Source organism: Sitophilus oryzae, unplaced genomic scaffold, assembly GCF_002938485.1.
Source record: "Sitophilus oryzae breed Bouriz unplaced genomic scaffold, Soryzae_2.0 scaffold_1716_pilon_pilon, whole genome shotgun sequence".
Lineage (NCBI taxonomy): Eukaryota > Metazoa > Arthropoda > Insecta > Coleoptera > Curculionidae > Sitophilus > Sitophilus oryzae.
The window spans coordinates 2,701,194-2,719,865 of NW_022146409.1; the positions used below are offsets into that span (position 1 = coordinate 2,701,194).

General features: G+C 32.4%; 1 protein-coding gene and 1 long non-coding RNA gene across 3 annotated transcripts in view; one reads left to right on the top strand and one right to left on the bottom strand.

The window, feature by feature from the left end:
- Window positions 1-18,672, top strand: part of LOC115881354 (orexin receptor type 1-like) — a 202,321-nt gene that overhangs the window by 142,382 nt on the left and 41,267 nt on the right. The window lies entirely within an intron of this gene.
- Window positions 5,807-6,196, bottom strand: LOC115881355. 2 transcript variants are annotated; one of them, XR_004050032.1, is made up of 2 exons: window positions 6,078-6,196; window positions 5,807-6,000 (listed from the first exon to the last, which is right to left on the bottom strand). It is a non-coding gene; the product is annotated as an uncharacterized LOC115881355 (long non-coding RNA). The 2 variants fall into 2 exon arrangements; XR_004050031.1 differs by having other exon boundaries at window positions 5,807-6,018.

The window sequence follows — 18,672 nt, forward strand, 5'->3', positions numbered from 1 at the left end:
TGACACTAAAGGCGAATCAATATTTAATGTCCTGAATAACGATCCCATTTACAAACATTATTTCAGTGGCAACAGACGGAGCTCCTGCAATGGTCGGGCGATATCGTGGGTTTATAAGTCATCTCAAAAGAATTATACCAGGACTTACAGCTATTCATTGCGTAATCCACCGACAACATCTTGTGGCAAAACATTTAAGTGACAGGTTGAACCAATCTCTTCATTTTGTAATAAAAGCTGTCAACAAAATCAGAAGCAATGCATTGAATACGCGTTTATTTGCTCAATTGTGCGACGAAAATGATGAAGACTTCCAACGACTGCTCTTACATACTGAAGTACGCTGGTTGTCGAAAGGTGCATGCTTAACGAGATTTTACTCTGTTTTCGATTCCATATTAGAGTTCTTAGAAAGTAGAGATCCAGATTTAAAAGAAAACTTGATCAAATTCAAAGCAGACATTGCGTATTTGACAGATTTGTTAAAAAAATTAATGATATTAACTTGCAGTTACAAGGGGACAGCCTGAATTTAATAAAAACAAAGGGGATAATTTCGGCTTTTCTTGGGAAATTGAAATTTATGAAGCAAAACATTAGTCGGCGCGAATTCTCTCAATTTCCAAACTTGTCGCAGGTAGAATGTATTGATGAGGATATCCATACCTACAGTCAACATTTAAGTGTTTGCATGATGACTTCAAAACCAGGTTTGAAGATATACTGACGATGGATATACCACCATGGATCATAAATCCATTTGATGAAACGGAAGTGGCCAATGTTGTATTACAAGAGGAGCTGCTCGAGCTAAGCACTAATGAGGAGCTGAAGGTGAAATTTAGAAAAGGCTACCCAACATTTTGGCTGCAAAAATATCCTGGACTGTGGGAAATCGCAAGGAAATTTTTAATAGCTTTTCCCTCGTCATACCTTGTCGAAAGGAGTTTTAGTGCCGTTACAAACCTCTTAACAAAAAAAGAGCAAATTAAACATCACAGAGCGGGGGGATTTGCGGTTATTGCTCACAAAAATAAAGCCAAACATTGATCGTTTGCTGACACTCCATCAGATACATCCTTCCCATTAATTAAAATTATGACCTGAACCTATATTACCTTAATATTTTTCTTGTAATTCTATTCTTTTTAATAAATAAAGTGATATAAAATGTACCATTTTTCGTTTTTATTTTACATATCGGAATATAGGGACAGAACTCAGAAGTGACACAATTTTTATTTTTTGGCGACTTTAAGAATGTGGTAGAAATGTAGCAGCAGGGGGTCCACCGAAACCAGTAAAATTTTGAAAGTGGCCCACGAGAAAAATAAGTTTGGGAACTACTGGTTTATTTGAACGAACCACATGCACAATTTATGTTTCATAAAAACAAGATCGTAACGGCAATAATTTGGTAGGACAATTATTTAAGGGACCAGAAAAAGAAATATACAGTTTTTTCATTTGTTTTTTAACACTTTATTAATAATATTATAATAATAATTAATAATAAAATGCTCTCATTCAATATATATAGACGATATTAAATTGTACGTCTCTAACAAAAAACAACTAGAAGCCCTGATCAAAACTACCGACAGAATTACCAGAGACATCAACATGGAGTTTGGGTTTGACAAATGTAAGAGCATAAGCATAAATCGTGGTAAAAGAGTGATGGAAAATTTTGAACTAGACGGTGGTGGCATTATAGCAGCAATGAAGGAAGAGGATATATATATAAGTACTTGGGTATTGAACAAAATAAAATAATACAGCAAGGAACAGCCAAAGAAAGAATAAAACAAACATTCAAGAATAGAATAGATCTCAGCGCAAGAACATACTTAAACAGTCACAACCTAACTAAAGCAATAAACACATTTGCTATCCCAGTACTTACATATTCATTCGGTATCATTCACTGGTCCCAAACAGACCTTGAAAACCTGCAAAGATTAGTAAGAACAACACTAACAAAACACCGTAAACACCACCCAAAATCATGTACTGAAGAACAATACTACCCCAGAGCACTAGGAGGTAAAGGGCTCATAGATATCAAAAATATGCACAATAAACAGATACATAATTTAAGACAATACTTCTATATTAAAGCGCAGAGTTCACAGATCCACCAAGCTATAGTACAAGCAGACACAGATATCACACCACTGAAATTAAAACAACAAAATTACCACCTTGAACAAAAAGATAACCTCCATAAGCTGACATCATGGAAACTAAAAGCTCTTCATGGACGTCATCCTAATGAAACCAGTCAGGAGTACGTTGACTTTGAAGCGTCAAACGCATGGCTGAAAGTGGGAGACCTCTTCTCGGAGACTGAAGCTTTTATGGTCGCTATTCAAGATCAAGTTGTAAATACACTTAACTACAGAAAATACATCATAAAGGATCGCACAGTTCTAACAGATAAGTGTAGAAGATGTGGAAAAACTGCCGAAAGTATCCAACATATCACGGGTGCGTGTAGCATGATAGCACAAACAGATTATAAACAGAGACACGATAATGTAGGTAAAATAATTCACAAGATACTGATACAGAAGTACAACTTAAAAGCAGATAAAACACCTTACTACAACTACATACCCGAACCAGTCCTAGAAAACGAAACACATAGAATCTATTGGGATAAGAGTGTAATAACAGATAAACACATTGAAGACAACAGACCGGACATAATACTGACGGATAAATTTAAAAAAAATACGTTCCTTATAGATATAGCTATTCCAAACAATAACAATTTGCAAGCAACATACCGAAATAAAATCGAAAAATACATGGATCTGGCTAACGAAATAAAGGAACAGTGGAGACAAGAAAAAATTACCATAGTACCAGTTATTATATCCACCACAGGAGTGATTCCAAAAAATCTCATAGAAGCAATAAAAATACTAGACCTCCCATCAAAAATATATATAAACCTGCAGAAAGCGACCATACTTAGTACGTGTAACATAGTTAGGAAATTTTTAGGCTAAAAACACAAACTGACAGATTTATGCCGTAAATAGCCGATTTGTTGGTCATTACCGACTAACGCAGTGACAGTTGTGAAAAGAAATATATAATTAATAATTAATAATCATAATAAATAGGATATAATACTGCATAATAAAAAAAAATGGCGTCCAGTTGACTTGAAAATTGGTGATATTCCCCATATAATTTTACGTATAAAATGACAGCGATCTTTATTTTATAACCATCGCTGATGCCGTTTTTTTATCACATTAAGCAGAGGCCAACAATATTTATTTGGAGTTGCATAAAAACACGATTTCGTCTTTGCGTCCGACATTTAATAGTAGGTAATATTATTTTAACAAAAATATTAACGTGAAAATTAAATAACCTTACAGATACTCCCGTACTAAGCACAGTATAAATAAGTTTTTCTTGGAAATAACTTTCTTATCGTTTGTATTTTATGCCCATGATGTTTGTTTAGGGCTTTTGTTCAAGTCTAAATATTGGTGCCTGCATTTATGCTTATATCACCGCCGGCGCCGCGCCGCGCCGTAGGAACGAACGATCGCATTGTGATGCGATTCAATTCTCACGATTCTTTTTTACGGCTCATCGTTCAAATGTTATGTATCCGTGCTGGCCAATCGAACGAAGCGGATTGCAAGCAATGAATCGAATCTCACGAATAATTTTTAATACTCGTTCAAATGAACGACTCGTTCAATCTATGCCCACCTCTACACGTGACTCAGTTTATTTGTAACCAAACCAAACCAAACTTTGACGCTATTTTATTCAATCGTATGATAAAATTATGGAGTGTAGAGGTAAGGAGAAATAACTCTGTGTATTAAAAAATGGTCAAAAAAGGGAAGAATTAGGATGGCGCTGCTGTAGCAAGATTCTACAATTTAAGACATGCGCCGAACATTTTAGAACAGATGATTCAAGACATAAATATTTGACGTGAAGCAAACGCGAAGCCGCGGGTTTCAAAAAAATACAATTTTATTTTCATGTTGCATGAAATAAATTACAGATTTTTATTCAGCAGCAATAGACTAGGCCCTTTTTTTATTGTTTCTCATAAGTTATTTCGCAAATGTCATTCAAGACGACGAAAAAATAATCTTATCGTTTTAGCTTAAAATTAATGGTAATTATAATTAAGACAAATTTTATTTAAAGTAATAATTGGTGATGGGTTTAAAATAAATGTAATGCAGCTTTAAAATAACTTCATACCTACATTTATTTAGTATAAACGTAAGTCAATATGTGGTTTTATTATTGATTATTCAGATATCAGAGCCTCTTTTTATTGTTTCTCATAAGTTATTTCGTAAATCTCATTCAAGATGAAAAAGCTTTAGTTTAAAATTAATGTTAATTATAATTAGGAAAACTTTATTAAAAGTTTAATTGATGATATGGAATTTAAATAAATATAATGGCAGTTCAAAAATAACGTAACACATTTTATTTAGTATAAAAATTAAGCCAATATAATATAATTTTATACTGTACAAATATTTATTACAACGTTTTGCCATCGTAGTTGCCATTTATTCAGAATAGTGGATTTTAAATGTTCGATAGTCGGATGGCTTAACTACCTTAATATCAACTACTTCTAGACAAGAATCCTGTGCAGTATTATCTTCTTTTTCACTCCCAGCTATTCCAACATGGCTTGGAACGTGAAATATTAATATAATTTTATAGCCCTTCCAGATGCTCATGTCTTCCTTGTAGTTCACCCAATAGAATCGTTCTAGCAGCTTCCTCCCAAGTTGGTAGTTGCTATTCATTCAGAATAATGGATTTTAAATATATTTGGTAGTCGGATGGTTTAACTATCGTAACAATAACTACTTTTAATAATTCTTTTTCTCAATTCTGTGCACTATAATTTGCATCCCACGTATTGTAATATTTTCCTTTGAATTTCGTTTCCTATTGTTCCATGGCTTGAGACGTAATGTTATAGCCCTTCCAGATCCTCATGTATATGTCCCTTTTCCTTGTAATCCACCCAATAGAACCTTTCTCTTAGCTTCCTCTCAAGTTGATAGTTACCATTCATTAAGAATAGTGTATTTTAAACATGTTTTGTACTCGGATGGTTTAACTACTGTAACATCATAAATAAATTGTATACCAACACATAATGGCCAAACTTCAACTGACTTTAATATTCATAAACCTCATCAGAAGAAAATATTTTTTGATCCAAAGTTTTTTTTTGTTATTAGAATAAATTACCTGCAATTTGTTAATTCATTACAACATTGAATAAAAGATGCAAAGTGTTTATACATACTATAATAGATAAATCTTCATTTAAAATTATGTGATAGATCTGCTTGCTTGTAGGATGTAGACTCATAAACTCAATAATTTCTTTTATTGATATAACCAATAAAGTAGTAATGCTGAAATTTTGTTTTTGATTTGAGCAGTAGGGTCCATTCTTTCCATTATTTGATGATGTTATTGCTCTACAAAATGTTGATCTTTATCAAGGGATGTTTATGTGTATAATATTATTATTTATGTGTATAATATTATTATTTATGTGTATAATAATACTGTATGATCGAAAAAACACGGCGTCCAGTTGGCTTGGAAATGAACATCTCGATGACATTCTCCATATCATTTTACATATAAAATGACAGCAATCTTCATTTCATAGGCATCGCTGACGCCGTTTTTTATTCGATCAAATTGTATTTATGTGTATAATATTCATTTAATGGTTCCTGTTTTAGTTGCTGGTGTTCATATTTTGGTTTTGTATTGTGTTGTTGCTCTACAAAATGTTAATATTTATGTGTATAACATTACTCTTTCTGTGTATAATAATACTTATGTGTATAATATTCATTTAATGGTGCCCTTCTTGCTTGTTGCTGTTGTTGCAATTCAGAATTTAAATTAACCTGAGGCAGTAGGTAGAGCTTCATCTTCCAATATTTTCCTATGTAAATACTGAAGTGGACAGTATTTCTGATGACAATTGTATCACAAACTTTAACATCTTGTTCTTTAAAATGAAACTGCCATACCTTATCTGTAGATTTCAAAGCAATATCTAAATGCTTTTGACCATCACTGTAACCTAATTCTTGTCTGAAAATCAATACCTAATATTATCCTGATGATTTTGATTTTTGATAGATTATTAAAATACACTTACAGTTAACAATATTTCTTGAAAGTACCTACAATTTTATGTATTTCCTACTTTTACTTGTTTAAAAAAATGCCAACAATTTGTGCATGTCTGTCAAACTTTAAAAATAAATTTTATTTAGGTAGTAACTTTATAAAAAGGATTGTAAAAATATACTTTGTAACATGTATGTCAATAATCTTACGAAAAATGTTTACTACACTTTTGATTGACTCTAATTTTTACGTATAATACAAATAATACAATACTGAATTATATTATGTATTTTACATACCGTTGGCTTTGCCTTTGCTCTTTATTTTTCCATCAGCTATTCAATCAACTTCGCACCACACACACTTTAACCATTGTTAAATAATAAATAAAGCACAAAATATTGATAAACAAATTTTTTTGGGTAATGTTTGGTTATATTTATTTTTATTCTCTTATCTATGGTTACTTTTCATTTTTTAGATTCATGCGCTTTTAGCGCCACTGTGGTTATTTGGCGAACCCTTATTCTTCCCATTTTGTGACCACTTTTTCAATAAAAGTCCCGTAAGAGTTATTTCTCCTTACCTCTACACTCCATAGATAAAATATAGAGAACAAGTGACAATTACTGTCAAATCGATTGGTTTCAATCGATCGGTCCAGATCATTTGGCCAATCAAAGTAGTAGATAATAAATGAGAGCCAGCATTGTTTATTTTTTGCATGCTATACAAGTAACACAGTAATGGAAAATGGTTAATACCTACCTTGCAAAAAATCGCCGCTTTTCTAATGCCCCATGATATTATTTTGCTTCACATTTATAAATGACCACGAGCCACCACTGGTTTACTGGTACTATATTTGACCGCAAATCTTCTGTCTACACATCATTACAATTTACGACCTCATTGTACTTTCTGAAGTAAAGGGTGAAGTCATAAACAATAGGTAGAAACTACCTGAATTATTACTCAATAGAACTCGATAGTGTATTGTGCTTACTAAATTATCGCCCCACACTGTTTTCAAATAAATTAGTTTCGCATAAACACTTGAGTTAGTAGCCTATGTAGCGATATAAATATACATTTTCAATATTAAATTGATTTCCAAAAAAGCTTAAACTGTTGCATTTTTCACAAATTGAAGATTATTACAAAATATGCCTACTATGTATCTGTAATTAATAATACAATAACGTTTATCGTTTTATTCAAGGTTTTTTTAAATTAACTATGCAATTAGATCAAAAACTCAGAGTCATTATTAAATGGCTGTTTTGTTAAAGGTAATTTAGTGTCATATGTTTTTAGCGTCATATACGAACTGATATATAAACTTTATCGGTGGCTGATACAACTCTCTGGGAACCAAATACAAACTGTCCTCTGGGTCTACACTTAACTTTCCCTCGATTTCCCCACCTCCTAAATTTAAACACACCAAACATACGTACCTAATAAATTTGAACCAAAACAACGTTAATATTTTAGTTTGAAAAAAATACGCAAATCTAATTTTGAGCAAGGAATATTTACCAAACCCGAAAAACCAACTAACCAATGAATTAACACCCTCCAAATAACCACGCTAACCAACTCGCCAAATAACTAAGCCAATCCAACAAAAAAGAGTGGAACCAATGCAATCAAATCACATTATACGCCAAAAAAATCGAATAAAATTAATTTTTCGGGTATGGGAAATATTCCTCAAAACTAGATTTGCGTATTTTTTTCGGGCATTGCCCAAATTCGACTATTGAGCGTAATATATACACCCATCCATAGTTAACTTAAAAATGTAAGAATTTTTTTAATGAAATAAATGGACTTATAGTGTATGGACGATATCTGCCTTTTTTCTGTCATCGGTTGTCGAAATCTTACCTGAGTCGTAAAATATAGTATAGTATTTGTATGTAGTATTGTATCCATAAATTAATAAAAAAATGGACTTATAGATATGTTAAGATATGCATTGTTCTCAATATGAGCATCAGTTTTAGTGTATGTTTGAGTATATCTTTTTGTGTAATCTAAATTAAATTTGGGGACGTATAGTTTGAACTATACTTTACAGCATTTATGTTAAATAACACCGAATATCCATTAAGTTGTAATTTTGTATAGATATAATTGTTGATTTTATGTTTGGAGCAATGTTTGAATTAATATAATAACGGCTTAATTTGATGTTTTAATAACATATTTTCAGTACTATTTGTATTATTGAGCAAATATTATTCTAGTAGATTTTGAACTAACTAAAATGCAGCTACGATTAGTTGATTTTATTTGTATACTTTCTTTTAAAAAACGTATGAAATAAGATATCTATATGTTGGCGTACTCTGTGTATAGATATTTTAAATATAAATACATTTTGTATAAACATATTCTTGTTTTATTTATTTAATTCACCTTTACGTTTATCGACATCCATCAAACTTCGAAATTCTAAATAATACAAAACCTTACGTCAGTCACGGTAGATTAATATAGATTAATTTGGTGCATAATTTGAGGCATAATTTATATAAGAGAATGAAAAATATACATATAATGTAATATAAATAACTATATTAATTTGGCTTAATTCCTTGAACAGTAATATTTATAAATTATGCAGAAATTATTGGGAATGCAGTTCAGTTTAAATAATAGACAATTATATTTATGCCACATTATATTTTTCTAATAATCTACATAATATAAAATGCTAATGTTTATCTGTGTCGTCTCTACTGAAGTAACGACTTGCTCTAGAAAGTTACTTTTTTACTAAAATGTAGCAAATTGTCTCTTCTAAAAACTGTCGTCGCCGGATTTTTTGTTTTTCATTTAATTAAAGAAAAAATAAAAAGTATTTTTTTCCTGATGTCGTGGCGGATGCGCCAGGTTTCAACAAGTTTAGTTATAAAAACGTATCGACCACAATCTGGTCTTCATCAGTTTCTCTATTTTTTATTTTCTTCTTTTTCTTCAATTTTTTTTATAACTAAATAATAAAAAAATATAATATGACATAGATATAATTGTGTATTTTTTAAACTGAACTGCATTCCCAAGAATTTCTGCAAAAATTAATGCCTATTTATATGATAGAGGCATTTTGGTTATGAATAATTATTTTCTCCTTTTCGTTGTAAAACAAAATTTATCTATTATATATTTATATTTTTAGTTTATTCTATCTTATTTCTAGTAGTCTTTCTAAGTCTGTATGACATAACTTAAATTTATTATTATTCTATTTCATTAATATTCTAACATAGTAATTGTTGGGACACAAAACGAAGAAAGGAAAACGAAAAAATAACGAAAAGATAATCGTGGCACGATTAGTTATGTTCAACGACATATTTGCAAGGGAGGAAATTAAAGTAATAAATTATATAACTAATTTTTTATTTTTTTTTAAACTCATTATGTAACATAAACTACACTGCAGTACTTCACTTGGAATCTTCTGGTGTTGGCTTAAAATAATAAAAACAAATATATAAATGATACCAGGGTTTTATTCAGTACTAGCTGCTTATCTCCGCTTTTTTTGCCAATCCGTGTCTTAAGCGGTTTATACCTTATCAAAAAAATTGCGCAACAAAGCGATGTGCAACGTTGCATTGCATAACTGCATCACCCATACACTTGACCAAACTTTATATTATAAGTTGTGCCATGTCTCCAATTGCCATTGCGTCAATTATAATCTTATGTGCCCTAGAATGTAGAATGTAAAATGAGTGAGACGGGGGGTTAATCACTGCGATTTTAAAGATCTATTGTCTACTGCCTTGAATTATAACACATCACACAGTCTATAACCCAACATACCCCTGTTGTAAAGGGGACAGGGTATTTCCCATCCTCCTCTGACAACAGATCTTCTTCCTATGAGGGTACACACCATTTCATGCTTGGAGTTTGGCCCTCCGTGCCCTTCATAGTCGAGGAGCTTGCGTCCGGCTGAGATACCCGTGAGGTGTATCTGGAGGATCTGTCTCCATTTTCTCTATCTCTTTAACTTGGTCTCTCCTTAGACCTTATACCGGTGTTGTCCCGTATCTATAATAGAGGATATGTCCCTCTTTCTCTATTGCCTCCTTGGATTTGAGATCAATTCCTATTGTGAGGACCTGGCCATGACCCTCCTCCCTCGAGTTGATGACTCGCGAACTCGATGTCCTTACATTGAAGTTCTGACCCTGGATAAGGCTCAGCAGGTAGGTGGTGCCTTTCCCCTTGCTCCTCGGCAGAAAAACCGTGATGACCGCCCATTTAGGGATGTTTTCTCCCTTAACTGCAACCAGTTCCGCTAGGGATGCCCTAAATGATATCGATGCTACCAGAAAACGAAAAAGAAATCAAAGAATTTGAATGAAAGAACAACACAACGCGTTACGCAAACAGTCCCGTTGCACAAAAGAATTAAAACATTTTTGAAACTTATCAAATGATTGCGCAACGCATCAAACAAGGCCATATACGAATTAGAGTTCCAGTCTCAATCGCTTTTTTGCTAACACTTCAATGGAGCTTTTTGCAAAAATAGACATATTTATTAAGTTATGATAAATAAAATATGTAGTAAATAAAAGAATGCAAAGTAAATTAGTCATTGAATTTGTTTAAAATATTGCCTTGAATAATATTATTTGCTATTATATTAGACAGTTAATGCACGGCCAAAGACGTAGACGTAAACGTATCGTTTATGTACGCTTGCGCAGTGAGAAATTCACTTGCGTTTACGGATACGTGATACGTATCTTTACGTGCCTATACGTACGTAAAAACAAACGTATCGAACCGAAGGAGTTTCGATTTTTACCCGAATGATGCCAAACCTACAAATTCACAAACAACTCATTTCCAGAACCTAGTAATTAAGTTATTTCATAAATTTTGGGGTCAGTGTAACAGAACTGGGCCTATTATATTACAATAAATTAGTATGAAAATATTAAGCATCATAATAAACTCATTTTGGAATCTATTTAATTAAATATGCTAGTTCTTAGCCAAAATCCATATGAGGATTCTAAAAGATGGAATATAATAAATAATCATAAAACTGTGTCTGTTTTCCAATATTTTTTATTACTAAGAGCATTTTAAGTTGTAAGGACTACTTTCTGTAATAAAATAATTTCCATTTATAATTTTCTATAATAATAGATATCCATTTTCAGTTTTAAAATTAAATAAACTGTTTCACAAAATAATTTAGAATTACAAATGTACCATTTGCGTTACGTACGTCAAAATACTTGCTTTAACTCTTGTTTACACGACAACGCAACGGTAGACTTAACGTAGGTTTCTGCGTTACGTGTCGAGAGTTACGCATACGTATTGGGCCTTGCTTTAACTGTCTATTCTAAACGATTGAAACTGATATGCCATTTACACTGCATTAGTAAAAAAAATTAAGTTGACGTCTCCTTTTTGCTGCTAACGCTCCAGATTAGGCGTAACTTTTACCCGGAACCCGAACTGCGGTTTTCGGCCATATCGCTGTTAACCTACCGACTTGGCGGGTGTCTAAATTAACTCTTACGAGATATCCGACATCATCCAGCCTCAAACCGACGTGAATTAGCAGTGTGTATAAATAGATTTAAACTCTTGTCATGGAACAACAACTCGACAGAGTTTTCAGACGGTCACCCGTCGACCCGTCCATCTTCTCGCATCGGCTGACGTCGCTGAACACAGGATTAATTTTGGGTTATACATTAATAATAATCTTTGATTGATTTTTAATTGTTAATATTTTACCGAAAACGTAGCAAACACTTGAATGATTGATAATAATAATGGTTATATCGTATAGCTTTGGAGTCATTTCTATTATTCAAATATGCATAAATTATTTGATTTGTAGAATAATGAAAACAATACATTTTAAACAAAATATGTCTCTCAACTCTCTGTGATGATAAATTAATAGAGTGGTTTATAAGTTACAATATCCAAAATATTTAATATAAAATTAGTTATTGGTAGCAAAATACTTTTTAATATTAATTAATTATTAATCAACTACGGCTTTTAATTATTAAATTTAGTTTAATATTTATGTTGTAGTTTTAATATTTATGTGAAAGTACATCAGGCAGATTGTTGCCAACCATGTTGCACGTGTATAGGCCGCTTTTCTTAAACTATAATTTGCCTAACAAACAGATCACTAAATATTTCAAAGAGTATATAATCATAAAAACGAAAATAAAAACAATTTAGAATAAATAAAATAAATGAAAGCATTTTAAATGTTTTTTATAGATATGTCTATTTTAATCATGAACCTGAGTTTGAAGAGAATACATAAAATTTGAATACTGCAAAAATAAATATCTACGAAAATACTATTGTTTTGTTAAAATATTTTTATGGGGTTTATTTATAAACAAATTTTTACCAAAACATAGCCTGCAATGCTTTATATGCATGGTTAGATGTATAACTTTTTGTTTAAAAATAAAATAGAACAAATTTATGTGTTATATAAAAAAAATATATTCCGAATAAAAAAGAATACCCAATACAAATCAACAATACACAATATTAGGTTTCTGACAGGCATATTTTTATATTTTTATAAATGATAAAATAAGAAAATAAGTAGATATATAAAGAAAACGTCTAACAAAATCATTTGGTAAGTGGATTCGAGACATGAGAGGCAAATATCTGAATTATTAATAAATATTGGCTTTCTGTTTTATTGTACCAGTTTCTGCTCGCGAATTATAGAGCTGTTCGTGACAAATAACTCAATTCTTTATAAAGGGTGTCCCAATATTCCGTGCTCGCAGAACTGCTATGTAATATAGCTCAAACATTAAGCCATTATTATTTTTTCGTTATTTATCGTGCGATTTTAACGCCTTTTTTAGGTAAATTCCAGAACGCAATCGACTTTACTGCATAAAATAGTGGGTTTATATGACAAAATTTTCGAGCGCCTCTCAAAATATTTCAAATTATTATACTATTTGCATTAGAAACTCATGTAGTAATTAAAAAAATAAAAATAATTTGCTTGAAACTGGGGTCAAACTTTAAAATATTTGTACACCGTCAGAAATAACAAAATAACTAAGGAAAAAAGCTTTAATCTAGGTATAATGTTTGAGCAATTTGACTGTCTGTTTAAAAAGTCATGAAAAAAATATGGCCGTTTAATCCGAAAAATACTTTATAGTTCCATGTGCTTCAACAAAGTACAGGGAACAATAACATATTAGGCCAACCCTACCCGTTTGGACCTTTAAAATCTTCGGATGGATCAAGCGACAATTGTAGCTACTCAAAGGCAACTTTATAGAAACAATAACTTTTCTGAAATTACATGGTCAACGATTCTATAGAACCATAAAGTTATTTCCAAGAAAGTTCCCTGCGCCACTAAAGTGCCACTTAATTGGAGCGTATGCTACACCGATCGCGGCGGTGGCGACTATACATACATTGGTGCCACTCTAACGTTCCGCCTTGTCCTTTGAAGTTCCCATTTGGCGACGCGACGACGCGAATATGCCAATTTAATACAGAATAAGACGGCATTAAATTTTTATTAATCTTTTTATTGACCTTAGGCATTTTACAAAATTTTAATAAAGCTTAAAAGCAAGTAAAAGAAAACACTGAAACAGAGCAGCACACGATGCAATCTGTGGCAGTTACATTTATAGTGTATGTGCTGCTCAGGAGTTTCTTCAGTCCATTTTTGATTCTTTTGGAATGGCCATGCATGTAGGCTCACCTACCAGAATATCCAATACCAGTTCTAGTACTATAGACTATGTTGTGTCATCTTTTGATCCTAACTCCATCGCCTGCAACGTCTTTAGCTCGGGTCTCTCTGATCATGAAGCAGTTTTAACTGAATTTTCGATAAAGTCCAAAATCAAAAATGCCCCTCGTAAATTATGCCGTATTTTTTCAGAAAAGAATGCTCAAAAGTTCAGCCACTTATGTAAAACAACCAACTGGGGTACTAGCTCTTATGATGTCGACACCGAATTTTCTATTTTCGTAAAAACATTAACCAGTCTAGCGTTCAAATCCTTTCCTCTTAGGCCTATAAAAAATAAGCATAATAAACCTTGGACCACTAAAGGTCTACGCATATCTTCTAAAACATGCGTTCATTATCTCACTTAAAAAATTCTCAACAGTCTCTTCTTCCACAATTACGTAAAACTATACAGAAAAATTTATCATAAGACTATAAGAGCCGCTAAGGACCTTTATTATAATAGGAGAATAGTCAATTCTGGTAATGTTGCTAAGGAAACATGGTCTATTGTGAATGAGTTGAGAAACAAAGCTTTTCTTCGTCTAGCAATATCTCTACCTCGCCTGAGAACCTTAACGATTACTTTGTAAATGTAGCGAAAAACTTAACTAATACCATATGTCCTCCTCATGATCCACTTTCTTATCTCTCTAATGATAATGTAAACTTACACAGTTTCTTTTTTTCGCCCGTAGTTCTTGAAGAGCTTCGGAGTACAATTAATACCATCAAAAATAAATCCTCTTCTGGGACCGACGGGCTAACTTTAAAAATGTTTTCGAATCTGCCAGAAAGCACTCTGAATCACCTAACAACTTTAATAAACATGTCGTTCCAAAATGGTGTTTTTCCAAAATGTCTTAAGACGGCAATAATCATTCCTCTGCACAAAGGAGGAGACAAAGATGAAGCTTCTAACTATCGCCCAATTGCACTCCTTCCAACGCTATCTAAGATCATAGAAAGGTTGGTTAAAAGAAGGCTGGTATCTTTTCTGTTTAAGTACGAAATACTTACTGAATATCAATTTGGATTTCTAAGCAACAAGTCCACAAATGACGCTATGTTTTCCCTCCTTAATAAAGTTTACTCCAGCCTAAACAACCATCATTCTACAGCAACAATTTTCTGTGATTTTTCTAAGGCGTTCGATTGTTAATCATAAGATCTTAATTAATAAACTGCAGCACTATGGGTTCAGGGGATCATCTCTCGGATAGTTTAAGTCGTATCTGAGCAACAGAAGTCAACTTGTGAGGGTGGATACCACGTTGTCTTCTAGAAAGCCAATAGAATGTGGAGTACCACAAGGCTCAGTACTAGGCCCTGTTTTGTTTCTTCTTTTTATTAACGACATTGCTAACATAAACATCAGTGGCAAAATATGTCTTTTTGCGGACGACACTAGCTTCACTTGGAGCAACAAGGACATCGCGGCACTTCATAGGATTATATCAAATGACTTAATCACCATTAAATCTTGGTGCGATTCGAACCTCCTGAGTCTCAACATTTCTAAAACTAAGGCTTTGTCGTATAAAAACTCGTTGCAGCCTTTTGTACTTGACAACACCACCATTGACGTCGTAAAATCCGTAAAATTCTTAGGGCTTGTTGTGGACAATTCTCTGAAATGGGACATACATATCGAAGCTTTGTCGAAAAAATTGAGCTCTGCCTGTTTTGCATTAAGGTCTGTTTCTAAGGAGCTTAACTTGTCAGTGGCTAGAACTGTTTATTATGCACTTTTTGAGTCGCACCTCAGGTATGCCCTTCCATTCTGGGGTACGTGTTGTGCGGCTCAATTTGACCGCATTTTCAAGCTCCAGAAGAGAGCTGTTCGATATTCACTGGGACTAAACAGCAGAACTCATTGCCGGGGCTTTTTTAGAGAATTAAAAATATTGACTCTTCCTTCCTTATTTATATTTGAATCCGTTTGCCTAATACGTAAACATGTATCAGCTTCTCAAGAAAGGCCATCTCACACTTATCCACTCAGGAACGCGGAGCAAGATCTTTATCTACCTACCCCACGCTCAGAGTTAGTTAAAAGTTCAATATTATACAACTCGAAAAAAATGCACAATCACCTGCCATTTGAAATCAAATCCATAACATCATTTTTTTCATTTCGCAAAGCATTGAACTCTTATTTACTAGACAAGGCTTTCTACGCCGTAAATGAATCATATTTGAATTGAAAATCGAATTTGATCTTGAAAACACTGGTCTAATGTTTGCTATTGCTATATTTACTAATGACATCGAAATTAATTTATTTAGAGGTCATTGATATTTTATAACCTGGCTAAATATTTTTTGAATATTATTTTAATTTTTTTTGTTCTTTGACATTGTAAACATTTATATATGTTTATTTTAACAATAAGACTGACAATATTATTTGTATAATGTTTTGTATTATCTTTTGTTTGTTTGTTTGTGTACCTTGTTTTTTTTTACTTTGTTTGTTAGTTTACCTTTGTCCACAAATTGAAAAATTTTTTGACAATAAAGGCATTTATTTATTTATTTATTACGGTATATTAAGTTATGGTCACTATAAAGTAGTCGTTTTTGATTCCCGTGACTTTTTGGTGGCAATGGATGAGCGACAGCTACTTTATAGTGACGTAGGAAGGTAGCAGTAACCATTTTGCTACTTTCAATGCTACTATAAATTAGAAGTAACTAGGTGTCGTGGCCACGACTACCCCGTAACTTAAATTGTTACTATAAAGTAATAAAATTTAAATGAGGCATTATGGCACTTGTTAGTAACCGCTACTTTGAAAAGTTACTATAAAGTTTTTGGTCTTTTATGTTGCCATATTCGAAGATTCGGGTAGTTCCAGCCACTTCTTTAAATTACATATTTGCAACTTGCAATCGGGGTGTTTATTTTCCACTTTTATGGTAGGTTAACCGGTTACTCTCGAAATATACTTCAAAGTGACTATTCCTTATAGAGTAATATTTTAAGGAGCAGTGACATTTTAAAAAGGACGGAAATATCAACAGGACAGTTGGGCTTCCTGTTTTACCGGAAATATCAACAATATCTACAACGGAAATATCGAAAATATCTACAACTTTTTTATTTTAAAATGGCACTCTAGATATTTTTTACTTTATTTGATAGAAAATGACATTCTGAATAGAATTTTATATATGACATGTCAACTTTCGACATTTTCAATTAAAAAAAATGGTATTTTAAATTTTAATCTAGAATGTAGTCGCTATGAGTCGCCAAATGTATTTTTTATATAATTTAATTTTTGCGACAGTAAACATACAATTTATTTCAAATAAAGTAAAAAAAAATACTGAGAGTACCACTTAAAAAATAAAAGTTACCGAAATTAATTGAAAACGTCAATCAATCCTAATTGTCCTATACCAATATAACAAATGTCATTTTTTTCCTGAAAAAATAGAGTTATAAAAAATAAGTTATATGAGCCAGTTTTAAAGTTTCGAAAAACTTGAAAACAAAACTGCCAACGTAATTCATTTCGTAATCTCACAGAACTTGGACTGTGATAGGCTTGATCCGCCAGACAAACGCAAATATTTCATCCGCAGGGCAATATCATCTGGTGTTCTGGGGGGATATTCTAATATCACAGATTTCAAAGTCTGCGGATTTGGCCTGTAACAGGCTGGGTCCACTAAAGGCAAAAAACAGAAAATTCGTACACAAAGCAGTGTACGGCTGTAAATGCTTTTCAGATTTGGTCTGCCCCAAAACGCAAAGCTTTTATCCGCCGGCCAAATCTTCTGATGTATGGGGGGCTAATATCTGCATTCCGTGTGTGTCTGTAATAAGCTATAGTTCACATCAAATACAACATTTAGTCACGTGATTAAGCTTGTTCGGCACAGCGTTGCCCACTTTCACATATTTTCTTTTAGTCAAAATATTTTAGGAAACAAAAATAAATTAATTATAAATATATAAACAGTTATTATTTACATCAACAAAACTCACCTTTTTAACAGCACTTAAAGGACATAACGGGCCATTACTACCGCTTTTCCTTTCAAAATATTCTAACAAAGCTGCGATGAGTTTTTACCGCTATTAAGCTATCTTGTACATTTCACACAAAAGAGGTTCTAAAAAGAACAATGATCGATTGCATAGTCTGCTAGTAAAAATTTTGAAGCTTAAAATATCAAAACAAAATTCATTTAAACCAAAAACTCGCAATACAAAACTACAAGTATCAAAACGAATGGCAATATCAGGAAATAAATAAATAAATGTGGCAACTTGACATTTTTTACAGTAGAGCTAACACCTGAATCCCCAGAGAAGTTTAAATTCCAACCCGGCGCCGAATATGTCCATGGTTGGCAACAATGAATTGAAAAATCGCGCCCTAGATTACGTATCTAAAAGTTTAATTGGTATCAAATATATGTATGTATGTATTTACCGCAACGGGTAGATCATTCGTCTTTTAGTGGTTGTGCTAAATAATTTAATTTATAAAAAATAAAAGTTTTAAAGTTTTATAAGCTTTATGGGCCATTTAGTTATTTAATCAGAGCCATACTGTTTATTAAAATGATTGTCAGAAAAGCTTTACATTAAGTAAGAATGGATATTTAATAATATACGAAACAATTTGAAAATGTGCCTGAAATGAAGGCTCTCATTAGAA